The sequence below is a fragment of the Cajanus cajan genome, chromosome 7 (genome assembly GCF_000230855.2).
Source record: "Cajanus cajan strain Asha chromosome 7, NIPB_CcT2T_4, whole genome shotgun sequence".
Lineage (NCBI taxonomy): Eukaryota > Viridiplantae > Streptophyta > Magnoliopsida > Fabales > Fabaceae > Cajanus > Cajanus cajan.
The window spans coordinates 27,659,400-27,683,212 of record NC_138523.1 but is presented as its reverse complement, the minus strand read 5'-3'; the positions used below and the strand labels follow the sequence as shown (position 1 = coordinate 27,683,212).

Here is a 23,813-nt window from a genome sequence, read left to right as displayed (position 1 = left end):
GTGCAGTAAGAAATTATTGTGTCTAAGAATCTTCGTCCGATAAAGGGTCTAGGTAGTTTTCCTTGCGTCTGAATATTCAAACCCTACGTCAAAAAATTCAGTTTGGCACATTCTTAATGAATGACCTTCATCATTAAATGCAAAATTTGTTAAGAGCAGTCGGAGACTAACATTGTTTGCATTTAAAGGATAAAATCTTTAAATTAAATGAGTGACTAAACCGTCATTTGGGGTTTTTATTGGAAAAGACAAATCTTTTACCCCAAATTTAATGCAAGTTGCATGCCACTCTGCACGAGGAAGACAAAAAGATGCCACATCATGCAAATAATAATAATAATAATATAAACATAAATATTTTTCTGTGTCAAGAACTCTATATCTTCCCTCGCACTCAATATCCTACTCTACACACTTTGAACTCTCATGACCTCAAACTCTCAAACTTTCCTTCTGAAATCCAAAACCTTAATCTCTCTCAAACCTTCCTCATCCACTACAATGGCTGCACCTGTAAGCATCCCTGTTGAAATGGAAAAGCCACTGACTACGCTCATACCTTCTCCACGGAGGTAAAGATAGTGATGTACCTGGAGCCTCACTTCAACATAAGCCAGATGAAAGAATGGGGAATACCCATCTACGAGGATTTGGATGGCTGTGGAATCCTCGGGTATTTCAACATCAAGGAGGTTGTTTACCCTGGCCTGGTGAAAATCTTCTACGACTCCTTGAATGTTTCTCAAGGACCTTTGAAGGGAAAGGTGCTTGATGTAACTATCAATCCCATAGAGAAAACCCTAATTCGCAGTCGTAGAGGAGGCCATAGCTCGAGATGGGTGAAGTAGTGAACACAATTGTTTTGGAGTCAATGCTGAAGAAGCAAGAACTTAAAGCTGCGAAGAAGAAAAGAGCCAAGAAGTACACTAAGGAATACGAAGAGCAGGAGATCAAATTGATTAGGTTGAAACGTGAATCCAAGTTGAAAGATGGATTTTATGTGGATCCAGAGGCTAAGCTCTTGTTTATTATTCACATCCGTGGTATTTATGCCATGCACCCCAAGACAAGGAAGATCTTGCAGCTGTTGCGAGTAAGACAAATATTCAATGGTGTATTTCTCAAAGCCAACAAAGCCACAGTGAATATGCTCCGCAAAGTTGAGCCTTATGTGACTTATGGATACCCTAATCTGAAGAGCGTCCAACTCACAATAGACAAAGATGTGATGAAGAGAAATAAAGTTAGTCTGCATCCAAAGACACCCACCCATCTTTGGACTCAAGTAGAAGTCTCCTTGATGGAATAACACTGATGAAACACCATCCTTGGTACTTCACTTCATGTGAGACTCATCACATGGTTCATGGCTAGGAGTATGGAGAGTTACCATGTATGGATCCATCTCCTAGACCCAATTTGAGTAGTATAGAATTTATTGCTTTATTCCAGTTTTACCCTTGTACTTTGGGGTATTTTAGTCATAGGATTTATTTTACTTGTATTTCCAATTTTACCCTTGTATTTTGGGGTGTTTAGGACATAGAATTTATTTTTCCTTGTATTTCCTATTTTACCCTTGTATTATGGGGTGCTCTAGATGATTAGGGTTTTAATTTTGGGTTAGGGTGTTAATTAGAGGGTGACGCATGTTTTTGGTGTTTTTGGATCTATTTTTGGTGTTAGAAAGGCTTAGGCCCAAGTGGAGGGCAAAGGTTGCATGGTCTTATCATGCACCTAGACATAGCCAATCTAAACCCAAAGATTCCATCCTTGGCCACCAAGTTGCATCTAGGGTTCATTTGCATTTCATTTGGAATGCATTTGCCTACTCCAAATGCAACCCTAGATGCCTCCCCTCCTATAAATTCCCAACACCCCACACCTTGTAAATACTTTGGAATATATGAATTTGAGTGAGCCTTTTGTGCCTCAAATCCTCTCCTTAGTCACTAGGTCTACACGGCCTACCCCTCCTATCTCCTCCCTTGAGTGATTTTAGGGTTCCTTGAGTGGCCTTCACCTCCACTTAGTGAAGAGAGCCAACCTAGAAGCACCCAAAACACCATCCTCCCTTCATCTCTTATATTCGCCTAAATCAACCCATTTACGCCCACCTTCCTTTTGCCTCACCCTTGAAGGAACATCCACCCTTAAAGTCATCATTTTGGCCTTAGCAAGGAGATTCTTCCCACCTTGGACGTCCATGATCAACCCCTTGGTGGAAGGAGTCCATCATTTGGTATCAAGAGCTTAGGTTATCTTCAAGGGTAACTAGCTTCCTTTCCATTTCTTTGAGTCTTTTCTTTTTTTTAGTCTTGTTTTGTGTCATCTTTGAGTTCATTGTCATCCATGAAAACCTTGTTAAAAATGTCATCTTATGTTGTTCCATGGTTCATTGCTTATTCATGAGCCTCCTTTTGTGCTTTAGGGGTTTTATTGAGTTTTAGGTTCTTGTGTGCCATTTTTGTTTTTACTCTTGTTGCTGGAAAAATATATTATGAACATCAAGAACATGTCTATCATCTCTTTTTGATCTTTTTACCTTTAAAGTTTTGTCAAAAGTTGTGTTTATCTCACCTTTCTCAAAAAGACAAAAAAAAAATATATGTATGATGCACCCATTTGATGTTTGAAACCATGAAAATATGAAATGTATGTGTTTTTCCATGAGGTGGCCTAAATTTTGCTGCACCATCTAGAGGTCATTCATGCATGTTAACTAGTCCTTGACATGCTCCAAATTTGTGTTGAAATCTATGTGTTATTTCTTTCCTACACATACATGATTGGCCACCTTTCCATGCACATCATTACATGATTATTCTTTTGTCCTTTTATGCACATGTGTGAGTGATAAGTTTTGTGTGTGAGTGCTGGAATCTTTGAAAAAAATCTGCACCAAAAAGAAAATAGTACAAGACACACTCCACTCACAAAATGCTTCTATACCCACTCATGTGTTGCCACTTGTCTCTCTATTTTTGACTCCTTATATGTGCTGAATTTTTAATCACCCACAAGTGTAAAAAACAAGCAACATTTAAAAAGAAAATAGAAGAAAAATCTGGACAAAAATATTGAAAAAAAAACGTGACCAAAAAGGCCAAAAGAAAAGAAAAGAAAACAAAAGGATTTGTTGCTAGACTTGTGAACATTGACCTAATTACCCTTGCACATTGGAGTTGGACTTGGACTGAATTTTTGGACCTTATTGGACCATTTTGAGACACAAAACCGTGGCTGGACCTCTACCAAAAAGGACTTAAAAATTCACAAGTGAAAACCATTAAAGTTTTAACTCCATTCTAGTGCCATTCTAGGACTTTTTCTTTGTGTGCTAGCCTTTTTAATGTGTCTTAATTTTTTTGCTTGTCTTCTTTGGAATTCTTATGTTTGTCTCATTAATCTCTCTTTGAGTTTAGCCTTTTAATTGAGCATTTTCAGTTTTATTCCTTTGGCCTCCTTCTTGTTCTTGGTTGGTTTGTTATCTTTGGGTGTAGGTGAAGTACTACCTCCAAGAAACCCTTAGCAAAACTTCTTTGGAGGATTGAGTGGAGACTAAATCCGTGAGGTCCCAAGTGCTTTGGAGAAGGATATCATATCTCAAAGAGTGCAAACACCAAAGGAGAGGACTAACTTTGTTTGTTCCTTGTGAAGGGGAGCCAAATTGGAGGAGTTGAAGACCTTTAATTTCTTTTCTTTCTTACTTGCTCATTTTGCTCAATTTTTGGCCACTTATAATTGGGCCTTAGTTTCATTCTTTTGGTTTGTAATTTGGCCATTTCTAAACCTCTTCACTTTGGTTTTAGTTCGTGTAGTTGAAGGTGATTTGAAAACCTTCACCTAGGACTTCGACTAGAGTATGCTTTAAATGCTTTCCTTGTTGCATGTTTTAAAGCTTTTAGTAATATAATTGCTTAGGTCCTTACTTTGCTTCCGATTACGTTTAGAAGGCTTGTGATGGAGGACCATCCTTGGTACTTCACTTCATGTGAGACCCATCACATGGTTCATGGCTATGGCCAATTTGAGTAGTATAGAATTTATATCTTTATTCCAATTTTACCCTTGTATTTTGGGGTATTTTAGTCATAGGATTTATTTTCTTTGTATTTCCCATTTTACCCTTGTATTATGGGGTGCTTTAGATGATTAGGGTTTTAATTTTGGGCTAGGGTGTTACATGAGGAGGTGACGCATTTTTGGTGAGCAATGGACCTATTTTTGGTGTTAGAAAGGCTTAGGCCCAAGTGGAGGGCAAAGGTTGCATGGACTTATCATGCACCTAGAAATAGCCAATCTAACCCCTTAGATTCCATCCTTGGCCACCAAGTAGCATCTAGGGTTCATTTGGCATTTCATTTGGAGTGCATTTTCCTTGTGAATTTCGGCCATGCATTGCTCCAAATGCAACCCTAGATGCCTCCCCTCCTATAAATACCCAACACCCCACCACTTGTAAATACTTTGGATTATATAGAATTTGAGTGAGCCTTTTGTGCCTCAAATCCTCTCCTTAGTCACTAGGTTAACTTTGGCTAACCTTCTCCTATCTCCACCCTTGGAGAGTGGGAACCCTAGAGTGGCCTCCATTCACTTTTGGAGTGAGCCAACCTTGTGAGCACCAAACACCATCCCATAATCACTTCCGCCACCCTTCTCTCCTTACTCGCCTATCATCCTTTTTCCCATCCTAAGTCACCCTTTGTCTACCTTTGGTGAGCCTAAGATCAAGGGCAAGGTCTTCCCTTTCATACTCTACAACAACCATGGAAGGAGGAAGCCATCAAGTGGTATCAAGAGCCAAGGTTCATCAAGGGTAATATCTTGTCTTTCTTGTCATTTTGGTTGTCTTTTTCCTATTCGGTCATTTTCTCCTCCTTGTTTCTTTTGTGTGGCCGAATAGTTTTGGGTTCACACTTTGTTCCTTGTGAGCCTTCCTTGCCATTGTAGGTTTCCATTGTTAGGGTTGCCATGCTTTTCTAATTTTTAGGTTGAGTATCATATGAAAATGCCATGAACATGCTTTTTGATTTTTGAATCCACCTAAGTTTTGTCATTCTATGTTTCCTATATTTTTGTCTACATAATTTCCATGTATGTGCCAAACACTTTGCATGAAACACATGAACAAAATACCATGATGCATCATTCTAAGTGGGCGTGACATATAGGAGCTATCTAGGAGTCATTCATGCATGCTATTTAGTTCTAGCATGTTCCTTGAATTTCTTTGAAGTTTCCATGTGTAAAAATGCTTCCTTGCACATGCATGTAAATTGCAGCCCACTTTCCTTGCATTCTCACTTGGTTTAGTCAACATTGTATGCCTAAAGAAACCCTAAAAGAATCTAAGTGGTGTGCTGAAATTTTTGTGCAAAACAACTTGTACTAGATAGTACAAATCATTTTCCACTCAAAGATACCCTAAACACCACTAAAATCACGCCACTTGTCCTCCTCTCTCTCTTCTAAAATTTGACCTAATTTTCACCACCCACAAGTGCAAAACCTAAGCAACATTGGGCTGAATATTAAAGAAAAGAACTTGGACCCAAGGAACATCAAACAAAAGTGACGTGAAAAATAGAACAAAAAAAAAAAGTATCAAAAAAAATTGGACCAAAAAGGACTTGTTGCTAGACTTGTGGACTTGGACCCATTACCTTTGCTTTTGGAGCTGGACTTGTGACACTTTGACCTTATTTTGGGACCTTAATATTGGCTGGACCGAATCTTTAAAAAGACTTAATCAAGTGAGCTAAAAACACTAATCCATTCTAGTGCCTTTCTAGGATTACTCTTTTGTGTGCTTCCTATTTTGATTGAGTCTTAATTTTTAGTTTGTCTTCTCTTTGGCCTCTTTTGTTTTGTCTTCATCAATTACCTCTGAGTTTAGCCTTCCTAATTGTGCTTTTTCAGTTTTAATTTTTCTTGGACTCTTGCTCTTGGGTTGGTTTCATTTTGTTTGTAGGTGAAAAACCATTCTAGCAAACTTTCACACCTTTGGTGGATTTGAGTGGAGGAGTGAACCGAATCCAAACCTAGTCTTTGGAGGGAGATACACCAAAACAAAAGGAGTGTCTAAACACTTGGAGAGGACTAACAAGTTTGCTCTTTGTGAAGGAACCCAAGTGGAGGAGTTTGAAGACCTAGACTTTTATTTTTCATAACTTTGCTTGATTTCTTTTCTTTTCGGCCTCTTGTGTTTTTGGGCCTTAGTTTCATTCTTTTGGTTTGTAATTTGGCCATTTCTAAACCTCTTCACTTTGGTTTTAGTTCGTGTAGTTGAAGGTGATTTGAAAACCTTCACCTAGGACCTCGACTAGAATATGTTTTAAGTGCTTTCTTTTGCATGCTTTATAGTTTTTGGTAGTATAATTGTTAGGACTTTATCTTTGCTCCAATTTACGTTTAGAAGGCCTTTGCCTACTAGGGGTAACGTGCACACACACACCTTATTGTTGTGCCAACTTGTTTTTGTGAGAAAAGTGGAAAGGGCTTTGTGATTTTTACTTGAGAAGGCTTGGTTTTTAAGTGATTCCTAGTAGTCCACCTCCCTTTGAAAGTTCACTTTGTACACTTAGGCCTTTTCTACCTATCTTGCCCTTTGAAAACCGTTTTTTGAAAACCATTTTATCACTCACTCTTTGTGAAAACTTTTTCAACCCTTTTAACAAACATTTGTGAAAACCTTTTCTTGATCAAAGATGAGTGATCATTCTAGTGTCCATGGTCATAATTCTCGTAGTACTAGTTCTAGTGTTAGGGATGAACTTAGGCAACTCAAAGAGTACCTAAGAAAAAAAGAAGACCAAAATATAAAAAGAGAGGAAGAATTAGGAAGAAAAGAAAAAGAGTTTGAAAGAAATAATGAAGAAATAAAAAGATTGCTTGAAAGACTAGTTGTGGGAGGAGAGGCTAGTGGTTCAAGACCAAGAGTCACTTCTCCTCAACCTTCAAGAGGTAAGGGGCATGTGCATTCAAGTTTTCATGAGGAGGAAGGGCATCATACCCAACCTCCAAGTGATATCTTCTTTAGTAGTCATCACAATGATGATTACTATCAAAGACCCCCAAGGTATCATAGAAATAGGGAGTCTTCCAATAGGGAACCCAACTTCAATCTTCCCCCATTCCATGGCAAAGATAATGTTGAAAATTATTTGGATTGGGAAATGAAAGTTGAACAACTTTTCTCTTGCCATGGAATAAGTGAAGATAGGAAGGTTTCTTTAGCAACCCTTAGCTTCCAAGGGCATGCTATGTATTGGTGGACCTCCTTAGAAAAAGAAAGGAGAATAAATCATGAGCCCCCAATCCAATATTGGAATGAGCTCCGTAGTGCCTTAAGAAGGAGGCATATTCCTCCATACTATGACCGAGAGCTTATGGACAAGCTACAAAGATTGAAACAAGGGTCCTCTAGTGTGGAAGAATATAGGCAATCTATGGAGTTGCTAATGATGAGGGCTGGGATTAGGGAGGAAGAGAGGACCACAATCTCTAGATTTCAAAGTGGTCTTAATCTTGAGATAAGAGACAAAGTTGAACTTCTACCTTATAAGGATTTGAATGAACTAGTTCAACTTTGTTCAAGAGTGGAGCATCAACTTACAAGAAAACCTTTTCGAAAAGAATCCACTCCCTCTTATTCCAAGAATTTTAAGAAGGAGGGCCACTCTTCCCTACCTTATCCCAAAGAAGAAAAAGAAAAAGAAAAAGAAAAAGAAAAATAATCTTTTAAAGCACCTTTCAAAGAGTCTAAGTCAAGTGAAATCAAGTGCTTCAAGTGTCTTGGAAGAGGACATATTGCTTCCCAATGTCCTACAAAGAAAACTATGGTTTTAAAAGCCCAAGACCACTATAGTAGCCTTGATGAAGCTACTTCTTCTTCCTCTAGTAGTGAAGAAGAAGCCATAGATTCCGAGGAAGAAATTTTACCTTGTCAAGGAGACCTATTGTTGGTTAGAAGGCTCCTTAACAACCAACCTAGTGAAATTGACCTATCACAAAGAGAGAACTTGTTTCAAACAAAATGCAAGGTGTTAGAAAGCACTTGTTCTCTCATTGTCGATAGTGGGTCTACCTCTAATTGTTGTAGTACTAGATTGGTTGATAAGCTAGCCTTAACTACAAAACCTCATCCTAAACCTTACAAAATGCAATGGATCAATGAGGAAAGAGGTATTGTAGTTAACCAACAAGCAAGCATACCAATCTCTATTGGCAATTATAAAGAAGAAGTTTTGTGTGACATAGTTCCATTAGAGGTTAGTCATGTCTTGCTTGGGAGGCCATGGCAATTTGACAAGCACATAATCCATGATGGCCTCACCAATAAAATAAGTTTTCAACACTTAGGTAAGAAGTTTGTGTGGTGTCCTCTATCACCCTCTCAAGTGAATAAGGACCAACTCAAACTAAAGGCTAAGAAAGATGATGAAGAGAAAAGCAAAAACAAAAACAAAAAGAAAAGAAAAGAAAAAAAGAATTTTTCCTTTGAAGACAAAGGGCTAGGTTCAAAAGAACCTTAACCCTTGTGCCATCCTCCTTCTTTTGGTGCCAAAGAAAGATGGCAATGGAGGATGAGCACCTTTTTAAAAGCCATCATTGCATAAAAGGCACCCAATCCCTAAGATAGATGATTTGGTGAATAAATTGCATGGGGCCAATAATTTAAATGGTGATGTCTCTTTGGCTCTCTCCTTTCCCTAGCAATTTCATTCAACAAATTGTGTACTTAAGGATTGCATCGCTAAAGTTTTAGTATTTTTTTACTTCCCTAATTGTGGTTTCACATCTTTTGAAGGATCAATGGAATGGAAGAACTTAAAGATTTGAGGTCAAATCCTTCTCAAGAAGGAGGGTATGATGGAGGACCATCCTTGGTACTTCACTTCATGTGAGACCCATCACATGGTTCATGGCTATGGCCAATTTGAGTAGTATAGAATTTATTGCTTTATTCCAATTTTACCCTTGTATTTTGGGGTATTTTAGTCATAGGATTTATTTTCTTTGTATTTCCCATTTTACCCTTGTATTATGGGGTGCTTTAGATGATTATGGTTTTAATTTTGGGCTAGGGTGTTACATGAGGAGGTGACGCATTTTTGGTGAGCAATGGACCTATTTTTGGTGTTAGAAAGGCTTAGGCCCAAGTGGAGGGCAAAGGTTGCATGGACTTATCATGCACCTAGAAATAGCCAATCTAACCCCTTAGATTCCATCCTTGGCCACCAAGTAGCATCTAGGGTTCATTTGGCATTTCATTTGGAGTGCATTTGCCTTGTGAATTTCGGCCATGCATTGCTCCAAATGCAACCCTAGATGCCTCCCCTCCTATAAATACCCAACACCCCACCACTTGTAAATACTTTGGATTATATAGAATTTGAGTGAGCCTTTTGTGCCTCAAATCCTCTCCTTAGTCACTAGGTTAACTTTGGCTAACCTTCTCCTATCTCCACCCTTGGAGAGTGGGAACCCTAGAGTGGCCTCCATTCACTTTTGGAGTGAGCCAACCTTGTGAGCACCAAACACCATCCCATAATCACTTCCGCCACCCTTCTCTCCTTACTCGCCTATCATCCTTTTTCCCATCCTAAGTCACCCTTTGTCTACCTTTGGTGAGCCTAAGATCAAGGGCAAGGTCTTCCCTTTCATACTCTACAACAACCATGGAAGGAGGAAGCCATCAGCTTGCTTTTGCCTACTAGGGGTAACGTGCACACACACACTTCATTGTTGTGCCAAATTGTTTTGTAAGAAAAGTTGAAAAGGCTTAGTGATTTTTACTTGATAAGGCTTGGTTATTAAGTGATTCTTTGTAGTCCACCTCCCTTTGAAAGTTCACTTTGTACACTTAGGCCTTTCCTACCTATCTTGCACTTTGAAAACCTTTTGTGAAAACCCTTTTATCACTCACTCTTTGTGAAAACCTTTTTCAACCTTTTTGAAAACAAATTTGTGAAAACCTTTTCTTGATCAAAGATGAGTGATCATTCTAGTGTTCATGGTCATAATTCTTGTAGTACTAGGTCTAGTGTTAGGGATGAACTTAGGCAACTAAAAGAGTACCTAAGAAAAAAAGAAGAGGAAAATATAAAAAGAGAGGAAGAGTTGAGAAGAAAAGAAAAAGAGTTTGAAAAAAATAATGAGGAAATAAAAAGATTGCTTGCTAGGCTAGTTATGAGAGGAGAGGCTAGTGGTTCAAAACCAAGAGTCACTTCTCCTCAACCCTCAAGAGGAAAGGGGCATATGCATTCAAGTGTTCATGAGGAGGAAGGGCATCATACCCAACCTGCAAGTGATACCTTCTATAGTAGTCATCACAATGATGATTACTATCAAAGACCCCCAAGGCATCATAGACATAGGGAGTCTTCCAATAGGGAACCCAACATCACTCTTCCCCCATTTCATGGCAAAGATAATGTTGAAAATTATCTAGATTGGGAAATGAAAGTGGAACAACTTTTCTCTTGCCATGGAGTGAGTGAAGATAGGAAGGTTTCTTTAGCAACCCTTAGCTTCCAAGGGCATGCTATGTATTGGTGGACCTCCTTAGAAAAAGAAAGGAGAATAAACCATGAGCCTCCAATTCAATATTGGAATGAGCTCCGTAGTGCCTTGAAAAGGAGGAATATTCCTCCATACTATGACCAAGAGCTTATGGATAAGCTTCAAAGATTGAAACAAGGGTCACCTAGTGTGGAAGAATATAGGCAATCTATGGAGTTGTTCATGATGAGGGCTGGGATTAGGGAGGAAGAGAGGACCACAATCTCTAGATTTCAAAGTGGTCTTAATCTTGAGATAAGAGACAAAGTTGAACTTCTACCTTATAGGGATTTGAATGAACTAGTTCAACTTTGTTCAAGAGTGGAGCATCAACTTACAAGAAACCTTTTCGAAAAGACTTCACTCCCTCTTATTCCAAGAATTTTAAGAAGGAGGGCCACTCTTCCCTACCTTATCCCAAAGAAGAAAAAGAAAAAGAAAAAGAAAAAGAAAAATCATCTTTTAAAGCACCTTCCAAAGAGTCTAAGTCAAGTGAAATCAAGTGCTTCAAGTGTCTTGGAAGAGGACATATTGCTTCCCAATGTCCTACAAAGAAAACTATGGTTTTAAAAGCCCAAGACCACTATAGTAGCCTTGATGAAGCTACTTCTTCTTCCTCTAGTAGTGAAGAAGAAGCCATAGATTCCGAGGAAGAAATTTTACCTTGTCAAGGAGACCTATTGTTGGTTAGAAGGCTCCTTAACAACCAACCTAGTGAAATTGACCAATCAAAAAGAGAGAACTTGTTTCAAACAAAATGCAAGGTCTTAGAAAGCACTTGTTCTCTCATTGTCGATAGTGGGTCTACCTCTAATTGTTGTAGTACTAGATTGGTTGATAAGCTAGCCTTAACTACAAAACCTCATCCTAAACCTTACAAAATGCAATGGATCAATGAGGAAAGAGGTGTTGTAGTTCACCAACAAGCAAGCATACCAATCTCTATTGGCAATTATAAAGAAGAAGTTTTGTGTGACATAGTGCTATTAGAGGTTAGCCATGTCTTGCTTGGGAGGCCATGGCAATTTGACAAGCAAACAATCCATGATGGCCTCACAAATAAAATAAGTTTCCAACACTTAGGTAAGAAGTTTGTGTGGTGTCCTCTATCACCCTCTCAAGTGAATGAGGACCAACTCAAACTAAAGGCTAAGAAAGATGATGAAGAGAAAAGTAAAAACAAAAACAAAAAGAAAAGAAAAGAAAAAAAGAATTTTTCCTTTGAAGAAAAAGTGCTAGGTTCAAGAGAACCTTAACCCTTGTGCCATCCTCATTCTTTTGGTGCCAAAGAAAGATGGCAATAGAGGATGTGCACCAATTAGAAAGCCATCATTGCATAAAAGGCACCCAATCCCTAAGATAGATGATTTGGTGAATGAATTGAATAGGGCCAATAATTTTTTTTTAAAATGGTGATGCCTCTTTGGCTCTCTCCTTTCCCTAGCACTTTCATTTCAAAAAATTGTGTACTTAAGGATTGCATAGCTAAGTTTTAGTATTTTTACTTCCCTAATTGTGGTTTCATATCTTTTGAAGGATCAATGGAATGGAAGAGCTTAAAGATTTGAGGTCAAATCCTTCTCAAGAAGGAGGGGATGATGAAACACCATCCTTGGTACTTCACTTCATGTGAGACTCATCACATGGTTCATGGCTAGGAGTATGGAGAGATACCATGTATGGATCCATCTCCTAGACCCAATTTGAGTAGTATAGAATTTATTGCTTTATTCCAATTTTACCCTTGTACTTTGGGATATTTTAGTCATAGGATTTATTTTACTAGTATTTCCAATTTTACCCTTGTATTTTGGGGTGTTTAGGACATAGAATTTATTTTTCCTTGTATTTCCTATTTTACCCTTGTATTATGGGGTGCTCTAGATGATTAGGGTTTTAATTTTGGGTTAGGGTGTTAATTAGAGGGTGACGCATGTTTTTGGTGTTTTTGGGTCTATTTTTGGTGTTAGAAAGGCTTAGGCCCAAGTGGAGGGCAAAGGTTGCATGGTCTTATCATGCACCTAGACATAGCCAATCTAAACCCAAAGATTCCATCCTTGGCCACCAAGTTGCATCTAGGGTTCATTTGCATTTCATTTGGAATGCATTTGCCTACTCCAAATGCAACCCTAGATGTCTCCCCTCCTATAAATACCCAACACCCCACACCTTGTAAATACTTTGGAATATATGAATTTGAGTGAGCCTTTTGTGCCTCAAATCCTCTCCTTAGTCACTAGGTCTACACGGCCTACCCCTCCTATCTCCTCCCTTGAGTGAGTTTAGGGTTCCTTGAGTGGCCTTCACCTCCACTTAGTGAAGAGAGCCAACCTAGAAGCACCCAAAACACCATCCTCCCTTTATCTCTCATATTCGCCTAAATCAACCCATTTACGCCCACCTTCCTTTTGCCTCACCCTTGAAGGAACATCCACCCTTAAAGTCATCATTTTGGCCTTAGCAAGGAGATTCTTCCCACCTTGGACGTCCATGATCAACCCCTTGGTGGAAGGAGTCCATCATAACACTAAGGCCAAGAAGACCAAGAGGTGATATATTGAAGGAGGCAAGAGGAATGGGTTAGTGTTGAAAAACCATAGGAGGAGTAAGCCTACTTTTGGGCCTTAGCTCCTAAGTTTTTATAGCATTTATTGTTATTCCTATTTTTGCCCTTATCTTTAATTTCCTATTTTACCCTTGTATTTTGGGGTATCTTAGTCATAGGATTTATTTTCTTTTGTATTTCCCATTTTACCCTTGTATTATGGGGTGCTTTAGATCATAGGTTTTTAATTTTGGGCTAAGGTATTTAATTAGGGAGCTAGACGCATTTTTGGTGGTGTTTGGACATGTTTTTGGACTTAGAAAGACTTAGGCCCAAGTGGAGGGAAAAGGTTGCATGATCTTATCATGCCCTTAGATGTAGCCTAACTAAACCCAAAGATTCCATCCTTGGCCACAAAGTTGCATCTAGGGTTAATTTAGGTTTCATTTGGTGTGCATTTGGTACCCTAATTGCAACCCTATATGCCTCTCACTCCTATAAATACCCTAGGCACCACACCTTGTAAATACTTTGGAAATTGAATATAAAGAGAGCATTTTTGCCTTTATATCATCCTTAGTCACCCTTGGCTAAATCCGGCCACCACCCATCCTATCTCCACCTTGAGAGAAAAACCCTAGAAGTGGCCTTCATCTACCTTGAAGTGAGCCAAACCCTAGAGTGCCCTCTCAAACCTTTCATCAAACACTTCACCCACACTCTCCATTTTTATCCATTCCACCATATTCCTTCTCTAAACAAGATGCCACCTTTGAAGAACTTGATCCAAGGAGTCAAGGTGTCCTCACATTGATCAATCAATCCATCAATGCTAGCAAGGATGCCATTAAGTGGTATCTAGAGCCAAAGGTTCTTCAAGGGTAACGTTTTTGGTCTCTCATAAATTCGGTCATGTCTAATGTGTCTTCTTGTTTGTCTTAAAAGTTGTGCTTGATATACACATTCTCTTGATCTATATGTCTTGTGTTGATCATTGATTCATGCTCTAAATTTTCTTATGAATCATCCTTGTGCCTAGGATTCCTTGTGTAGGATTCGTCCATTTTTGGTTTAAGTGTGGGTGGCTGGAAAATTTTGGTGCATGCTAAGAAAATGATGATCATATGATTTTCTTTTTTTTAATCTATTAAGTTTTGTCATAAGAGTATGATTCTTCTTAATTTTTCTTGAAAGAAAATTCCAAGTGCACATGCCTAAACACTTTCATGATCAAAATATGATATGCATGCCTTGTGTTTGTTGAAATGGCCGTGGGGTTTAGAGTGCTTTAGAGAGTCAATCATGTATGCTAATTAGTTCTAGCATGTTCTACATCACTTAGAATATCATGTGTGATTAATTCCTTTACACATACTTGCTTCAAATTTTCGGCCAATTTTTGTGTATTCCTTGGTGAACTTGTATGCCTACATAATGTTTGATAATTTGAGTGTGAAATTGATTTCAATATGCCTATCTTTGCTGCTGGACGTGGGCTATTAAAAACCTAAGAAAAACACTCAAGTTTTTTCTCATTGAGCTAGTGTAAGTTGCTAAAAGAATACTCCAAAAAGTTGCTAACAAAACCACCAAAAACAAGTGTAAAACCCAAGCAAAGGAATAGTATAAAATTAAAAAAAAAAAAAAGAGAAAAGTGGCTAGACTTTGAACATCAAAAACTGAGACTTGGACAAGCCCAAAAAAAAAAACAAAGAAACCAAAAACAAGAAAAAGGGAACCCTTTGCTAGACTTGTGGAGTTTTGGACCAACTTTCATACCATAGCACTTGGAGCTAATTCTTGGACCATTAGACAATACTTAATGGCCGAATGAGACAATAAATCAAACATGTTAAGTGCATAATTTTTCTTTTAAGCCTACTTGCTAAATTCTATTCTAGTGCCATTCTAGGAATTACTCTTTTGTGTGCTTTCCTTTTATTAATGTGCCTTAATTTCAGTTTTTGAGTCTTCTTTCTACTCTTAAGTTTGTCTTATAAATTCCATTTGAGTTTAGCCTTTTCTTAATTGTGCCTTTTTAGTTTTTCTTTCTTGGCCTCTTGTACTCTTTGGATTGTGCTTTCTTCTTGACCTAGGTGGGGAAAACTTCTAAAACACTACACACTTTCTTGGTGGATTGAGTGGAGGGGTTGTCAGATTGGAGCTCAAGGAACTTTGGAGGATCACACCAATTCAAAGAGTGCAAACACCATTTCAAGACTAACATTATATTGTGAAGGGGTGGAGATTTGAAAACTTGGAGATTCAAAAATTACTTTTTTCTTACTTGATTCTTTCTTATTTTAATTTCAGCCTTTTTGTATTTGGCCTTTACTTTCTTTCATTTTGGGTTGTAAGTGGCCATTTTAAACCTCTTCAATTTGGTGTTAGTTTCGTGTAGTTGAAGGTGATTTGAAAACCTTCACCTAGGAAACCGACTAGCATATGCTTTAAGTGTTTTCCTTTGCATGCTTTAAAGCTTTGGTAGTATATTTGCCTAGGACTTTACATTGTTTATTTGTTTCGTTTAGAAGGCTTCATTCGCCTAATAGGGGGGGCGTGCACATCACACACCTTAGTATTGTGAAAATTGTTTTTGTGAGAAAAGTGTGAAAAGGCTTAGTGATTCTTACTTGAAAAGGCTTGGTTTTTAAGTGATTCCTTGTAGTCCACCTCCCTTGATAGTTCACTTTGTACACTTAGGCCTTTTCATACCAATCTTGCACCTTGAAAACCTTTTGTGAAAACCTTTTTATCACTCATTCTTTGTGAAAACCTTTTTACCAACCTTTTGAGAAAAAAAATATGTGAAAACCTTTTCTTGATCAAAGATGAGTGATCATTCTAGTGTACATGGTCATAATTCTTGTAGTACTAGGTCTAGTGTTAGGGATGAACTTAGGGAATTGAAAGAGTACCTAAGAAAAAAAGAAGAGAAAAACATAAAAAGAGAGGAAGAAATTAGAAAAAGGGAAAAAGAAAATGCAAGGAATAATGAGGAAATAAAACAACTACTTGCAAAATTAGTTGAGGGGAGAGAAACTAGTGGATCCCAACCTAGGATTGTTCCAACTAAATCTCAAAAAGGCAAAGAAGTTAGAGTTCCTAGGAGTATGCATGAGGAAGAAAATACAACAAGAGAGGAGGAACTTAGAAGGAAAGAAAAAAGAAAAGTATAGAGAAGGTTAAAGAGTGGTTAGAAAATGGAAAACAAATAATACTCTTAGAGAAGAGTAAGGAGGATAATGTTTCTTCCAAAGGGCTTATGCTTAAAGAAAGTCATTTTACTATTGAAAATGATTTAAAAAAGACTTTCTTCATTCATCAAGACCTTAACTCTTTCTCTCACATTGCCACTAGTCATGGAGTGGAGATTAAAAAACAAATCCTTTTTAAATAAAAAGAATCTCAACTTCAAGATTTAGTGAAGAAGAAGTGGACTTCACTTAGTCCCACTTCTTGTGCTACTTCCTTGGCAGTGCCCAAGGAAGATAAGCCTTCCTTCTTTAAGACTCTTTCCACTTTAGTTCCCTTCATAAAGCACCCTGAAACGACCCACCCTAAGTCGTCACATTAATAATCAGCCAAAATAAAATAATATAAAATAAAGAAAATAGAGCAAAAGCCAGCTACGCTAGAGTGTAAAAATTGTTTCATAATATCAAACATAATTATATCAGAGTCATTCTTAGTAAAATTATACAGTAATCCAATAGTAACATCATGAAATATAAGTTAGACACCCTAGGTGCTGGTCAAGCTCTACGTCTAGCCACTTCTCAAAGCAGCTACCCCAAAAGACTCCTTGCTATCCCAAGGCCTCACACCTGATCTGCTCCCCCACATAGTGAGATCATCACAGTCCAAACCACATGGAAACATAAGGGTTAGCACATATAAAACCAACCATAGTATCATAATAAAATATCATTAAACAGATATTTATCCACATTATTTATCCATGCCAAAAAGTCATTTCCATTCTAAATTTAAACCAATATATTGTATACACATCCATGTCAATGCATACATATTTTATGATAATAAGAAAATCCATAACCAACGTATACAATCCATACCATATGTATACATATTCCACATCCAAAACAAAGTCACACCACTGTATAATCCATGATGTAACCAACACATTCAAACCAAATGTTGGCCTCGACACCATCCAAACCAAGTGTCAAGGAAAATATACAGTTGGATTGCGTCGTCACGTAACCCTGGTGATCATGACCACTTCATCCATCGGTATGACTCGGCCTTGCCCCCATACCGGTAGCAAATAGAATACTTAAGGAGTACTTCAGAATCCACCTAACATCTGAAGTGGTTTATTATACAACCTTTGAAAAAGTTCCATATTGGAATCCTCACCATGGGATTCCCAATTTTTATATTTTCCAAAGATTATATCCTGATCTCACCAAGAGATCTAATCCATACCATAACCTTACTCGTTAAGGTCCTATTTACTTTTCCAAACCACATACACATAGCATATTCCATAATTAAACATAACCATAACCATGCCAATTTGTCAATAAAATAATAATATAAATAATTAAATATCCAAAACAACCATCAATTGATCCAAATTATACTATATGAAATGAAAATCTCCACATAAAATAGCATATTAAAATTATACTATTCCTATCATGCTCATATATACTAGATTAATTTTATAAGCACTACCCTTACTTGTATAAACCTGAACTGAAACTCGGGCAGAACCTCCTCCTCTCTCTTGCTTAAACAAGAACCGAAACTCGGGCAGAACCTCCACCTCTCTCCTTACACAAGGACCGAAACTTGGGCAGAATCTCCTCTTCTCCCTCCTCTTTTCTCTCCCCTGGCAGAACCTCCTCTACTGGATTCCTCTTTCTCTCTCCTCTTTTCTTTTCTTTCTCTCTCTCTCCCTTCTCTTTCTCTCTCTCTCTTCTCTTTCTCTCTCTCTAAGATTTTCACTTCCCTCAGTATATTTTTTTTCACCCCCCCTGGCCCCTATTTATAGGCATTCTAGGGCACCCGGAACGGCCGTACTGAATTCGGAACGGCCCGTTCCGAATCCTTTAAATGTACGCAAATTTTTGAACTAGAACGGCCGTTCTAAAATCGGAACGCCCCGTTCCCAAAAAGCAGAACGGCCCGTTCCAGAATCGGAACGGCCCGTTCCGAGACTCATCCAGAACAGCCCGTTCTCCCTCCGGAACGGCCCGTTCTCCCTCCAGAACGGCTCGTTCCAAAACCAGAACGGCCTGTTCTCCTTTTGGAACTGCCCGTTCTGGGCCCGTTCTCACTAAAAAAATTTAGTATAATTTTTAAGCTTGGAACGACCCGTTTTGCTTTTGGAACGGCCCGTTCCAAGTTACCAAAACACCCCTTAAATTTTTTGAAAATTGCGAAAATGCCATCAATAATAAAATTACAAGAATACCCCTATACCTTTATAAAATTTACGAAAATGCCATTGATAATTAATAATAAAAAAATGGGTATTACAATTCTCTCCAACAACAAAAATTTTCGTCCTCGAAAATTCACTTACTCTACAAGAGATATGGGTATTGATCCTTCATCCTTTCCTCCAACTCCCAAGTAGCTTCATTAGTAATCTCATCCTAAATAACTTTCACCAAATTGATAGATTTACCTCGCAACTGTTTAACTTTCTTATCTGCCACTGAAACTGGCTGTTTCTCAAAAGTTAAATTCTCCTTAACTTGTACTGCCTCTGATTCCAAGACATGACTTGGATCGTGAATATATTTCCTCAGTTGTGAAACATGGAACACATCATGCAGATTAGAAAGGAATGGAGGTAATGCAATCTGATATGCCACTGGTCCAATCCTCTTGAGAATTTGATACGGCCCAATAAACTTAGGATTCAACTTCTTAGCTTTGATAGCTCTTCCCACACCTGTGGTAGGAGTTACTTTCAAAAACACATGTTCTCCTTCTGAAAACTCCAACGGTTTCCTCCTCTTATCTGCATAAGACTTTTGCCGACTCTGAGCAGCTCTCATTCTTTCCTGAATTTGTTTCACCTTTTCAGTAGTCTGTAAGATGATCTCTGGCCCCACCATCACTGATTCTCCCTCTTTAAACCAACACAAAGGTGTTCGACATTTCCTCCCATACAGAGCCTCAAATGGTGTCATTCCTATACTTGCATGAAAACTGTTATTATAAGTGAACTCGACCAAAGGCAACATCTCTTCCCAATTCCCTAGATGATCCAAAATACAAGCCCTCAACAAGTCCTCCAAAGATTGGATAGTCCTCTCAGACTGCCCATCAGTTTGTGGGTGATAAGCAGAACTGAGCCTCAACTTAGTCCCTAACGCTTGATGCAAACTTTGCCAAAATCGGGATGTAAAACGAGGATCCCTATCAGAGATGATACTGGAGGGCACACCATGTAATCTAACAATCTCCTTAATATACAATTGAGTTAACTTTTCCAAGGACCACTTTATATTCATTGGAAGGAAATGAGCACACTTAGTTAATCTATCCACGATCACCCAAATAGAATCACAATTCTTAGCAGATCTTGGTAATCCAACAACAAAATCCATGGTTATACTATCCCATTTCCATTCTGGCACTTCCATCATTTGTAACAAACCTCCTGGTTTTTGATGTTCTACTTTAGCTTTTTGACACACAATGCAAGATGCAACATACTCAGCTATCTCCCTCTTCATACCATTCCACCAAAACATTTTCTTCAAATCTTGATACATTTTTGTCATACCCGGATGTACACTCAACTTACTTTTATGACCTTCCTCAAGTATCAACTTCTTCAACTCTTTATCTTGTGGAATACAAATTCTACCCTTGTATCTTAAAACTCCATCCATATCTTGTTCAAATCCTTCAGCTTTCTTAGAACCCAACAACTCTCTAACCTTATTCAATCCCGTATCCTGAACTTGTCTTTGTTTCACCATCTCCAAGAAATCACTAGTAATGGTAGTCATACCACAACTAATAAAATCTGAGGCAATCACAACATTAAGATTCATATCCCTGAATTTCTCTACTAACTCCATCTCTTTAACCATCATGTAAGACATATAAAGAGATTTTCTACTCAAAAGCATCTGCCACCACATTTGCTTTACCTGGATGGTACATTAACTGAAAGTCATAATCTTTCAAAAACTCAATCCACCTCCTTTGCCTCATATTTAACTCTTTCTGATCAAACAAATATTTCAAAACTCTTATGATCACTAAACACATCAAACTTTGCTCCATAGAGATAGTGTCTCCAAATCTTCAAAGCAAAAACCACCGCAACCAACTCTAGATCATGCGTAGGATAATTTCGTTCATGAGTCTTTAACTGCCTAGATGCATAAGCCACAACCTGTCTATCTTGCATAAGAACACATCCTAAACCTTGATGAGATGCATCACAATAAACCTCAAAAGATTTATTAGGATCTGGCAGAATCAACACTGGAGACGAAGTCAACTTTTCCTTTAACTCTTGAAAACTCCTTTCACACTCCTCCGTCCATATAAAAGGATGATCCTTCCTGGTCAGTTGTGTCAAAGGCATAACTATTTTAGAAAATCCTTTTATGAATCTTCTATAATAGCCAGCCAATCCCACAAAACCTCTAATTTCAGTAACTGATTTTGGACGCTCCCACCTCAAAATCGCTTCCACCTTAGTAGGATCAACTGCAATTCCTTGTGCAGAAATCACATGACCCAAGAACTTAACTTCAGATAACCAAAACTCACATTTTGACAACTTTGCAAATAACTGTTTCTCCTTCAATACTTGCAAAACTATCCTCAGATGTTCTCTATGTTCTTCCATATATTTAGAATAAACCAGAATATCATCAATGAACACCACCACAAACTTATCCAGAAAGGGTCTGAAAATCCTATTCATATAATCCATGAAAATAGCTGGAGCATTCGTCACTCCAAAAGGCATGACAACATACTCATAATGGCCATACCGAGTCCTAAAAGCAGTCTTTGGTATGTCCTCTTCCTTTACCCGAATCTAGTGATATCCAGATCTCAAATCAATCTTGGAGAAAATAGTAGCTCCCCTTAACTGATCCATCAAATCATCTATTCTTGGCAATGGATATTTATTCTTGATTGTCAATTTATTTAACTGCCTGTAATCCACACATAACCTCACACCACCATCCTTCTTCTTTACCAATAAAACTGGTGCTCCCCACGGAGATACACTAGGTCTGATCATCTGCTTCTCCAAAAGTTCTTCAACCTGCTTCTTCAATTCAGATAACTCCGCTGGTGCCATTCTATAAGGAGAAATGGACACTGGTCCCGCACCTGGTATAAGATCAATACTAAACTCTAACTCTCGCTTTGGTGGTAATCCCGGAACATCATCCGAAAAAACCTCTGGAAATTCTCTAACAACATCAATACTATTCAACAACTTTTCATTCTCTACACTAATAAAAGATAAGATCATAAACCCAAGAGCTCCATCCTTCAACAACCCATCCACCTGTCTATTAGAAATAAATCTCTCCTGTTCATCAGTAGGAAAGATTAATTTCTTCTCTGAACAATCTATCAAAATCCTATTGGCAGAAAGCCAATCCATCCCTAAAATCACATCCAAATCGGATAGAGGTAAACAAAACAAATTCACTTTATAACAACGCCCTTCCACCTCCACTGGACATCTCAAACAAACCTCAGAAGTCAAAATAGACCCTGAAGCTGGGGTAGAAACAACTAGATCCACACACAAGGAACTCACAACTAAATTTAACCTTGCCACGCATTCATAAGAAATAAAAGAATGTGAAGCACCAGAATCAAATAAAATAGAAATATCATTACCATCAGCTTTGCCCTTTCCTTTTACCAGCTCAGATGTCGTTTCAGCTTCAGCACCTGTTAAAGCAAAGACACGGCCTGCTGCAGTAGGTCGATCCACTTTCTGGTTTTCTCTAGCTGGAGGATTTCTGACAATGCAATCTTTAGCCATGTGACCCACTTTGCCACATTTGAAACACGTATAGTTCTTTGTAGGACAGTCCTTCATCATATGTGGGCCTCCACAGATGTAACATCTAATACTCTGAACAGCTCCTGTAGTAGTAGTCCTCATTGATTTCTTATTAGCATTTTCAATTTGAAACTGAGATGGTCTCTTTTGAGGATGTTTCCCCCTCCCAAATCCAGATGATCCCTCTGGACCCTTTACCACTTTATTTCCTCCTTCAAATCTCTCAACTGTTTTTGCCTTTTCAACTAGAACTGGGAATTCCACAATCCCCATAGGAACAATAGTCTTTTTCAGCTCATATCTTAAACCTTCACTGAACTTCCTACATCTCCAGGCTTCAGTGATAACTTGAGAATAGTACCTAGCCAAGTGTTCAAACTTGACCACATACTCTTGAACGGACATATTCCCTTGTTGTAGTCTCAAAAATTCAGCTTCCTTAGCATATCTGGCGCTATCTGGAAAATATTTCTCTAGGAATACCTTTTTGAAGTTTTCCCCAATTTATCGCCTCCCCTCTAGCCTCCATCATAGCTTGAGCACCTTTCCACCAGAAACTAGCCTCACCCACCAACATATAAACAGCATAACCTAGCTTCCTTTCCTCAGGACAATGCATCACCATAAAGATTTTCTCCATCTCCTCAATCCATTGATCAGCAACTTCAAGTCCATTAACACCTGTAAATTGAGGAGGATTCCCTTTTCTGAACTCTGACAAGCCTCTATACTCATCAGGTATCTCAGTCCTAGCTGCTTCAGCTGCAGCCCGGTTGGTCTCCATCTGAGTCAACAAAGTATTCTGTTGTCCAATAGCAGCAGCAATTAGCTCCATAGCCTGAGCAATCTGCCGCTCATCCACGCCTGAAGAAGGATTAGAATGGTTTCCCCTACCAACCATCCTAATAAAGATAAAAGACCAAGGAACCCATAAGTTTACACCAAAACACATAAGAAATTTCTTTTCAAAAATTCCATTTCCACACAATAGAAACATAACAAGACCATTTCCCACAAACCCTAAAGAGACTCGACCAGCTCTGATACCAAAACTGTAACGACCCACCCTAGGTCGTCACATTAATAACCAGCCAAAATAAAATAATATAAAATAAAGAAAATAGAGCAAAAGCCAGCTACGCTAGAGTGTAAAAATTGTTTCATAATATCAAACATAATTATATCAGAGTCATTCTTAGTAAAATTATACAGTAATCCAATAGTAACATCATGAAATATAAGTTAGACACCCTAGGTGCTGGTCAAGCTCTACGTCTAGCCACTTCTCAAAGCAGCTACCCCAAAAGACTCCTTGCTATCCCAAGGCCTCACACCTGATCTGCTCCCCCACATAGTGAGATCATCACAGTCCAAACCACATGGAAACATAAGGGTTAGCACATATAAAACCAACCATAATATATCATAATAAAATATCATTAAACAGATATTTATCCACATTATTTATCCATGCCAAAAAGTCATTTCCATTCTAAATTTAAACCAATATATTGTATACACATCCATGTCAATGCATACATATTTTATGATAATAAGAAAATCCATAACCAACGTATACAATCCATACCATATGTATACATATTCCACATCCAAAACAAAGTCACACCACTGTATAATCCATGATGTAACCAACAC

At 38.2% G+C, this 23,813-nt stretch overlaps 1 pseudogene; it reads left to right on the top strand.

Moving 5' to 3' along the window:
• Positions 1 to 871: 871 nt before the first annotated feature.
• LOC145949922 (large ribosomal subunit protein uL30w pseudogene) lies at positions 872 to 1,309 on the top strand (annotated as a pseudogene).
• The last annotated feature ends 22,504 nt before the right edge of the window (positions 1,310 to 23,813 follow it).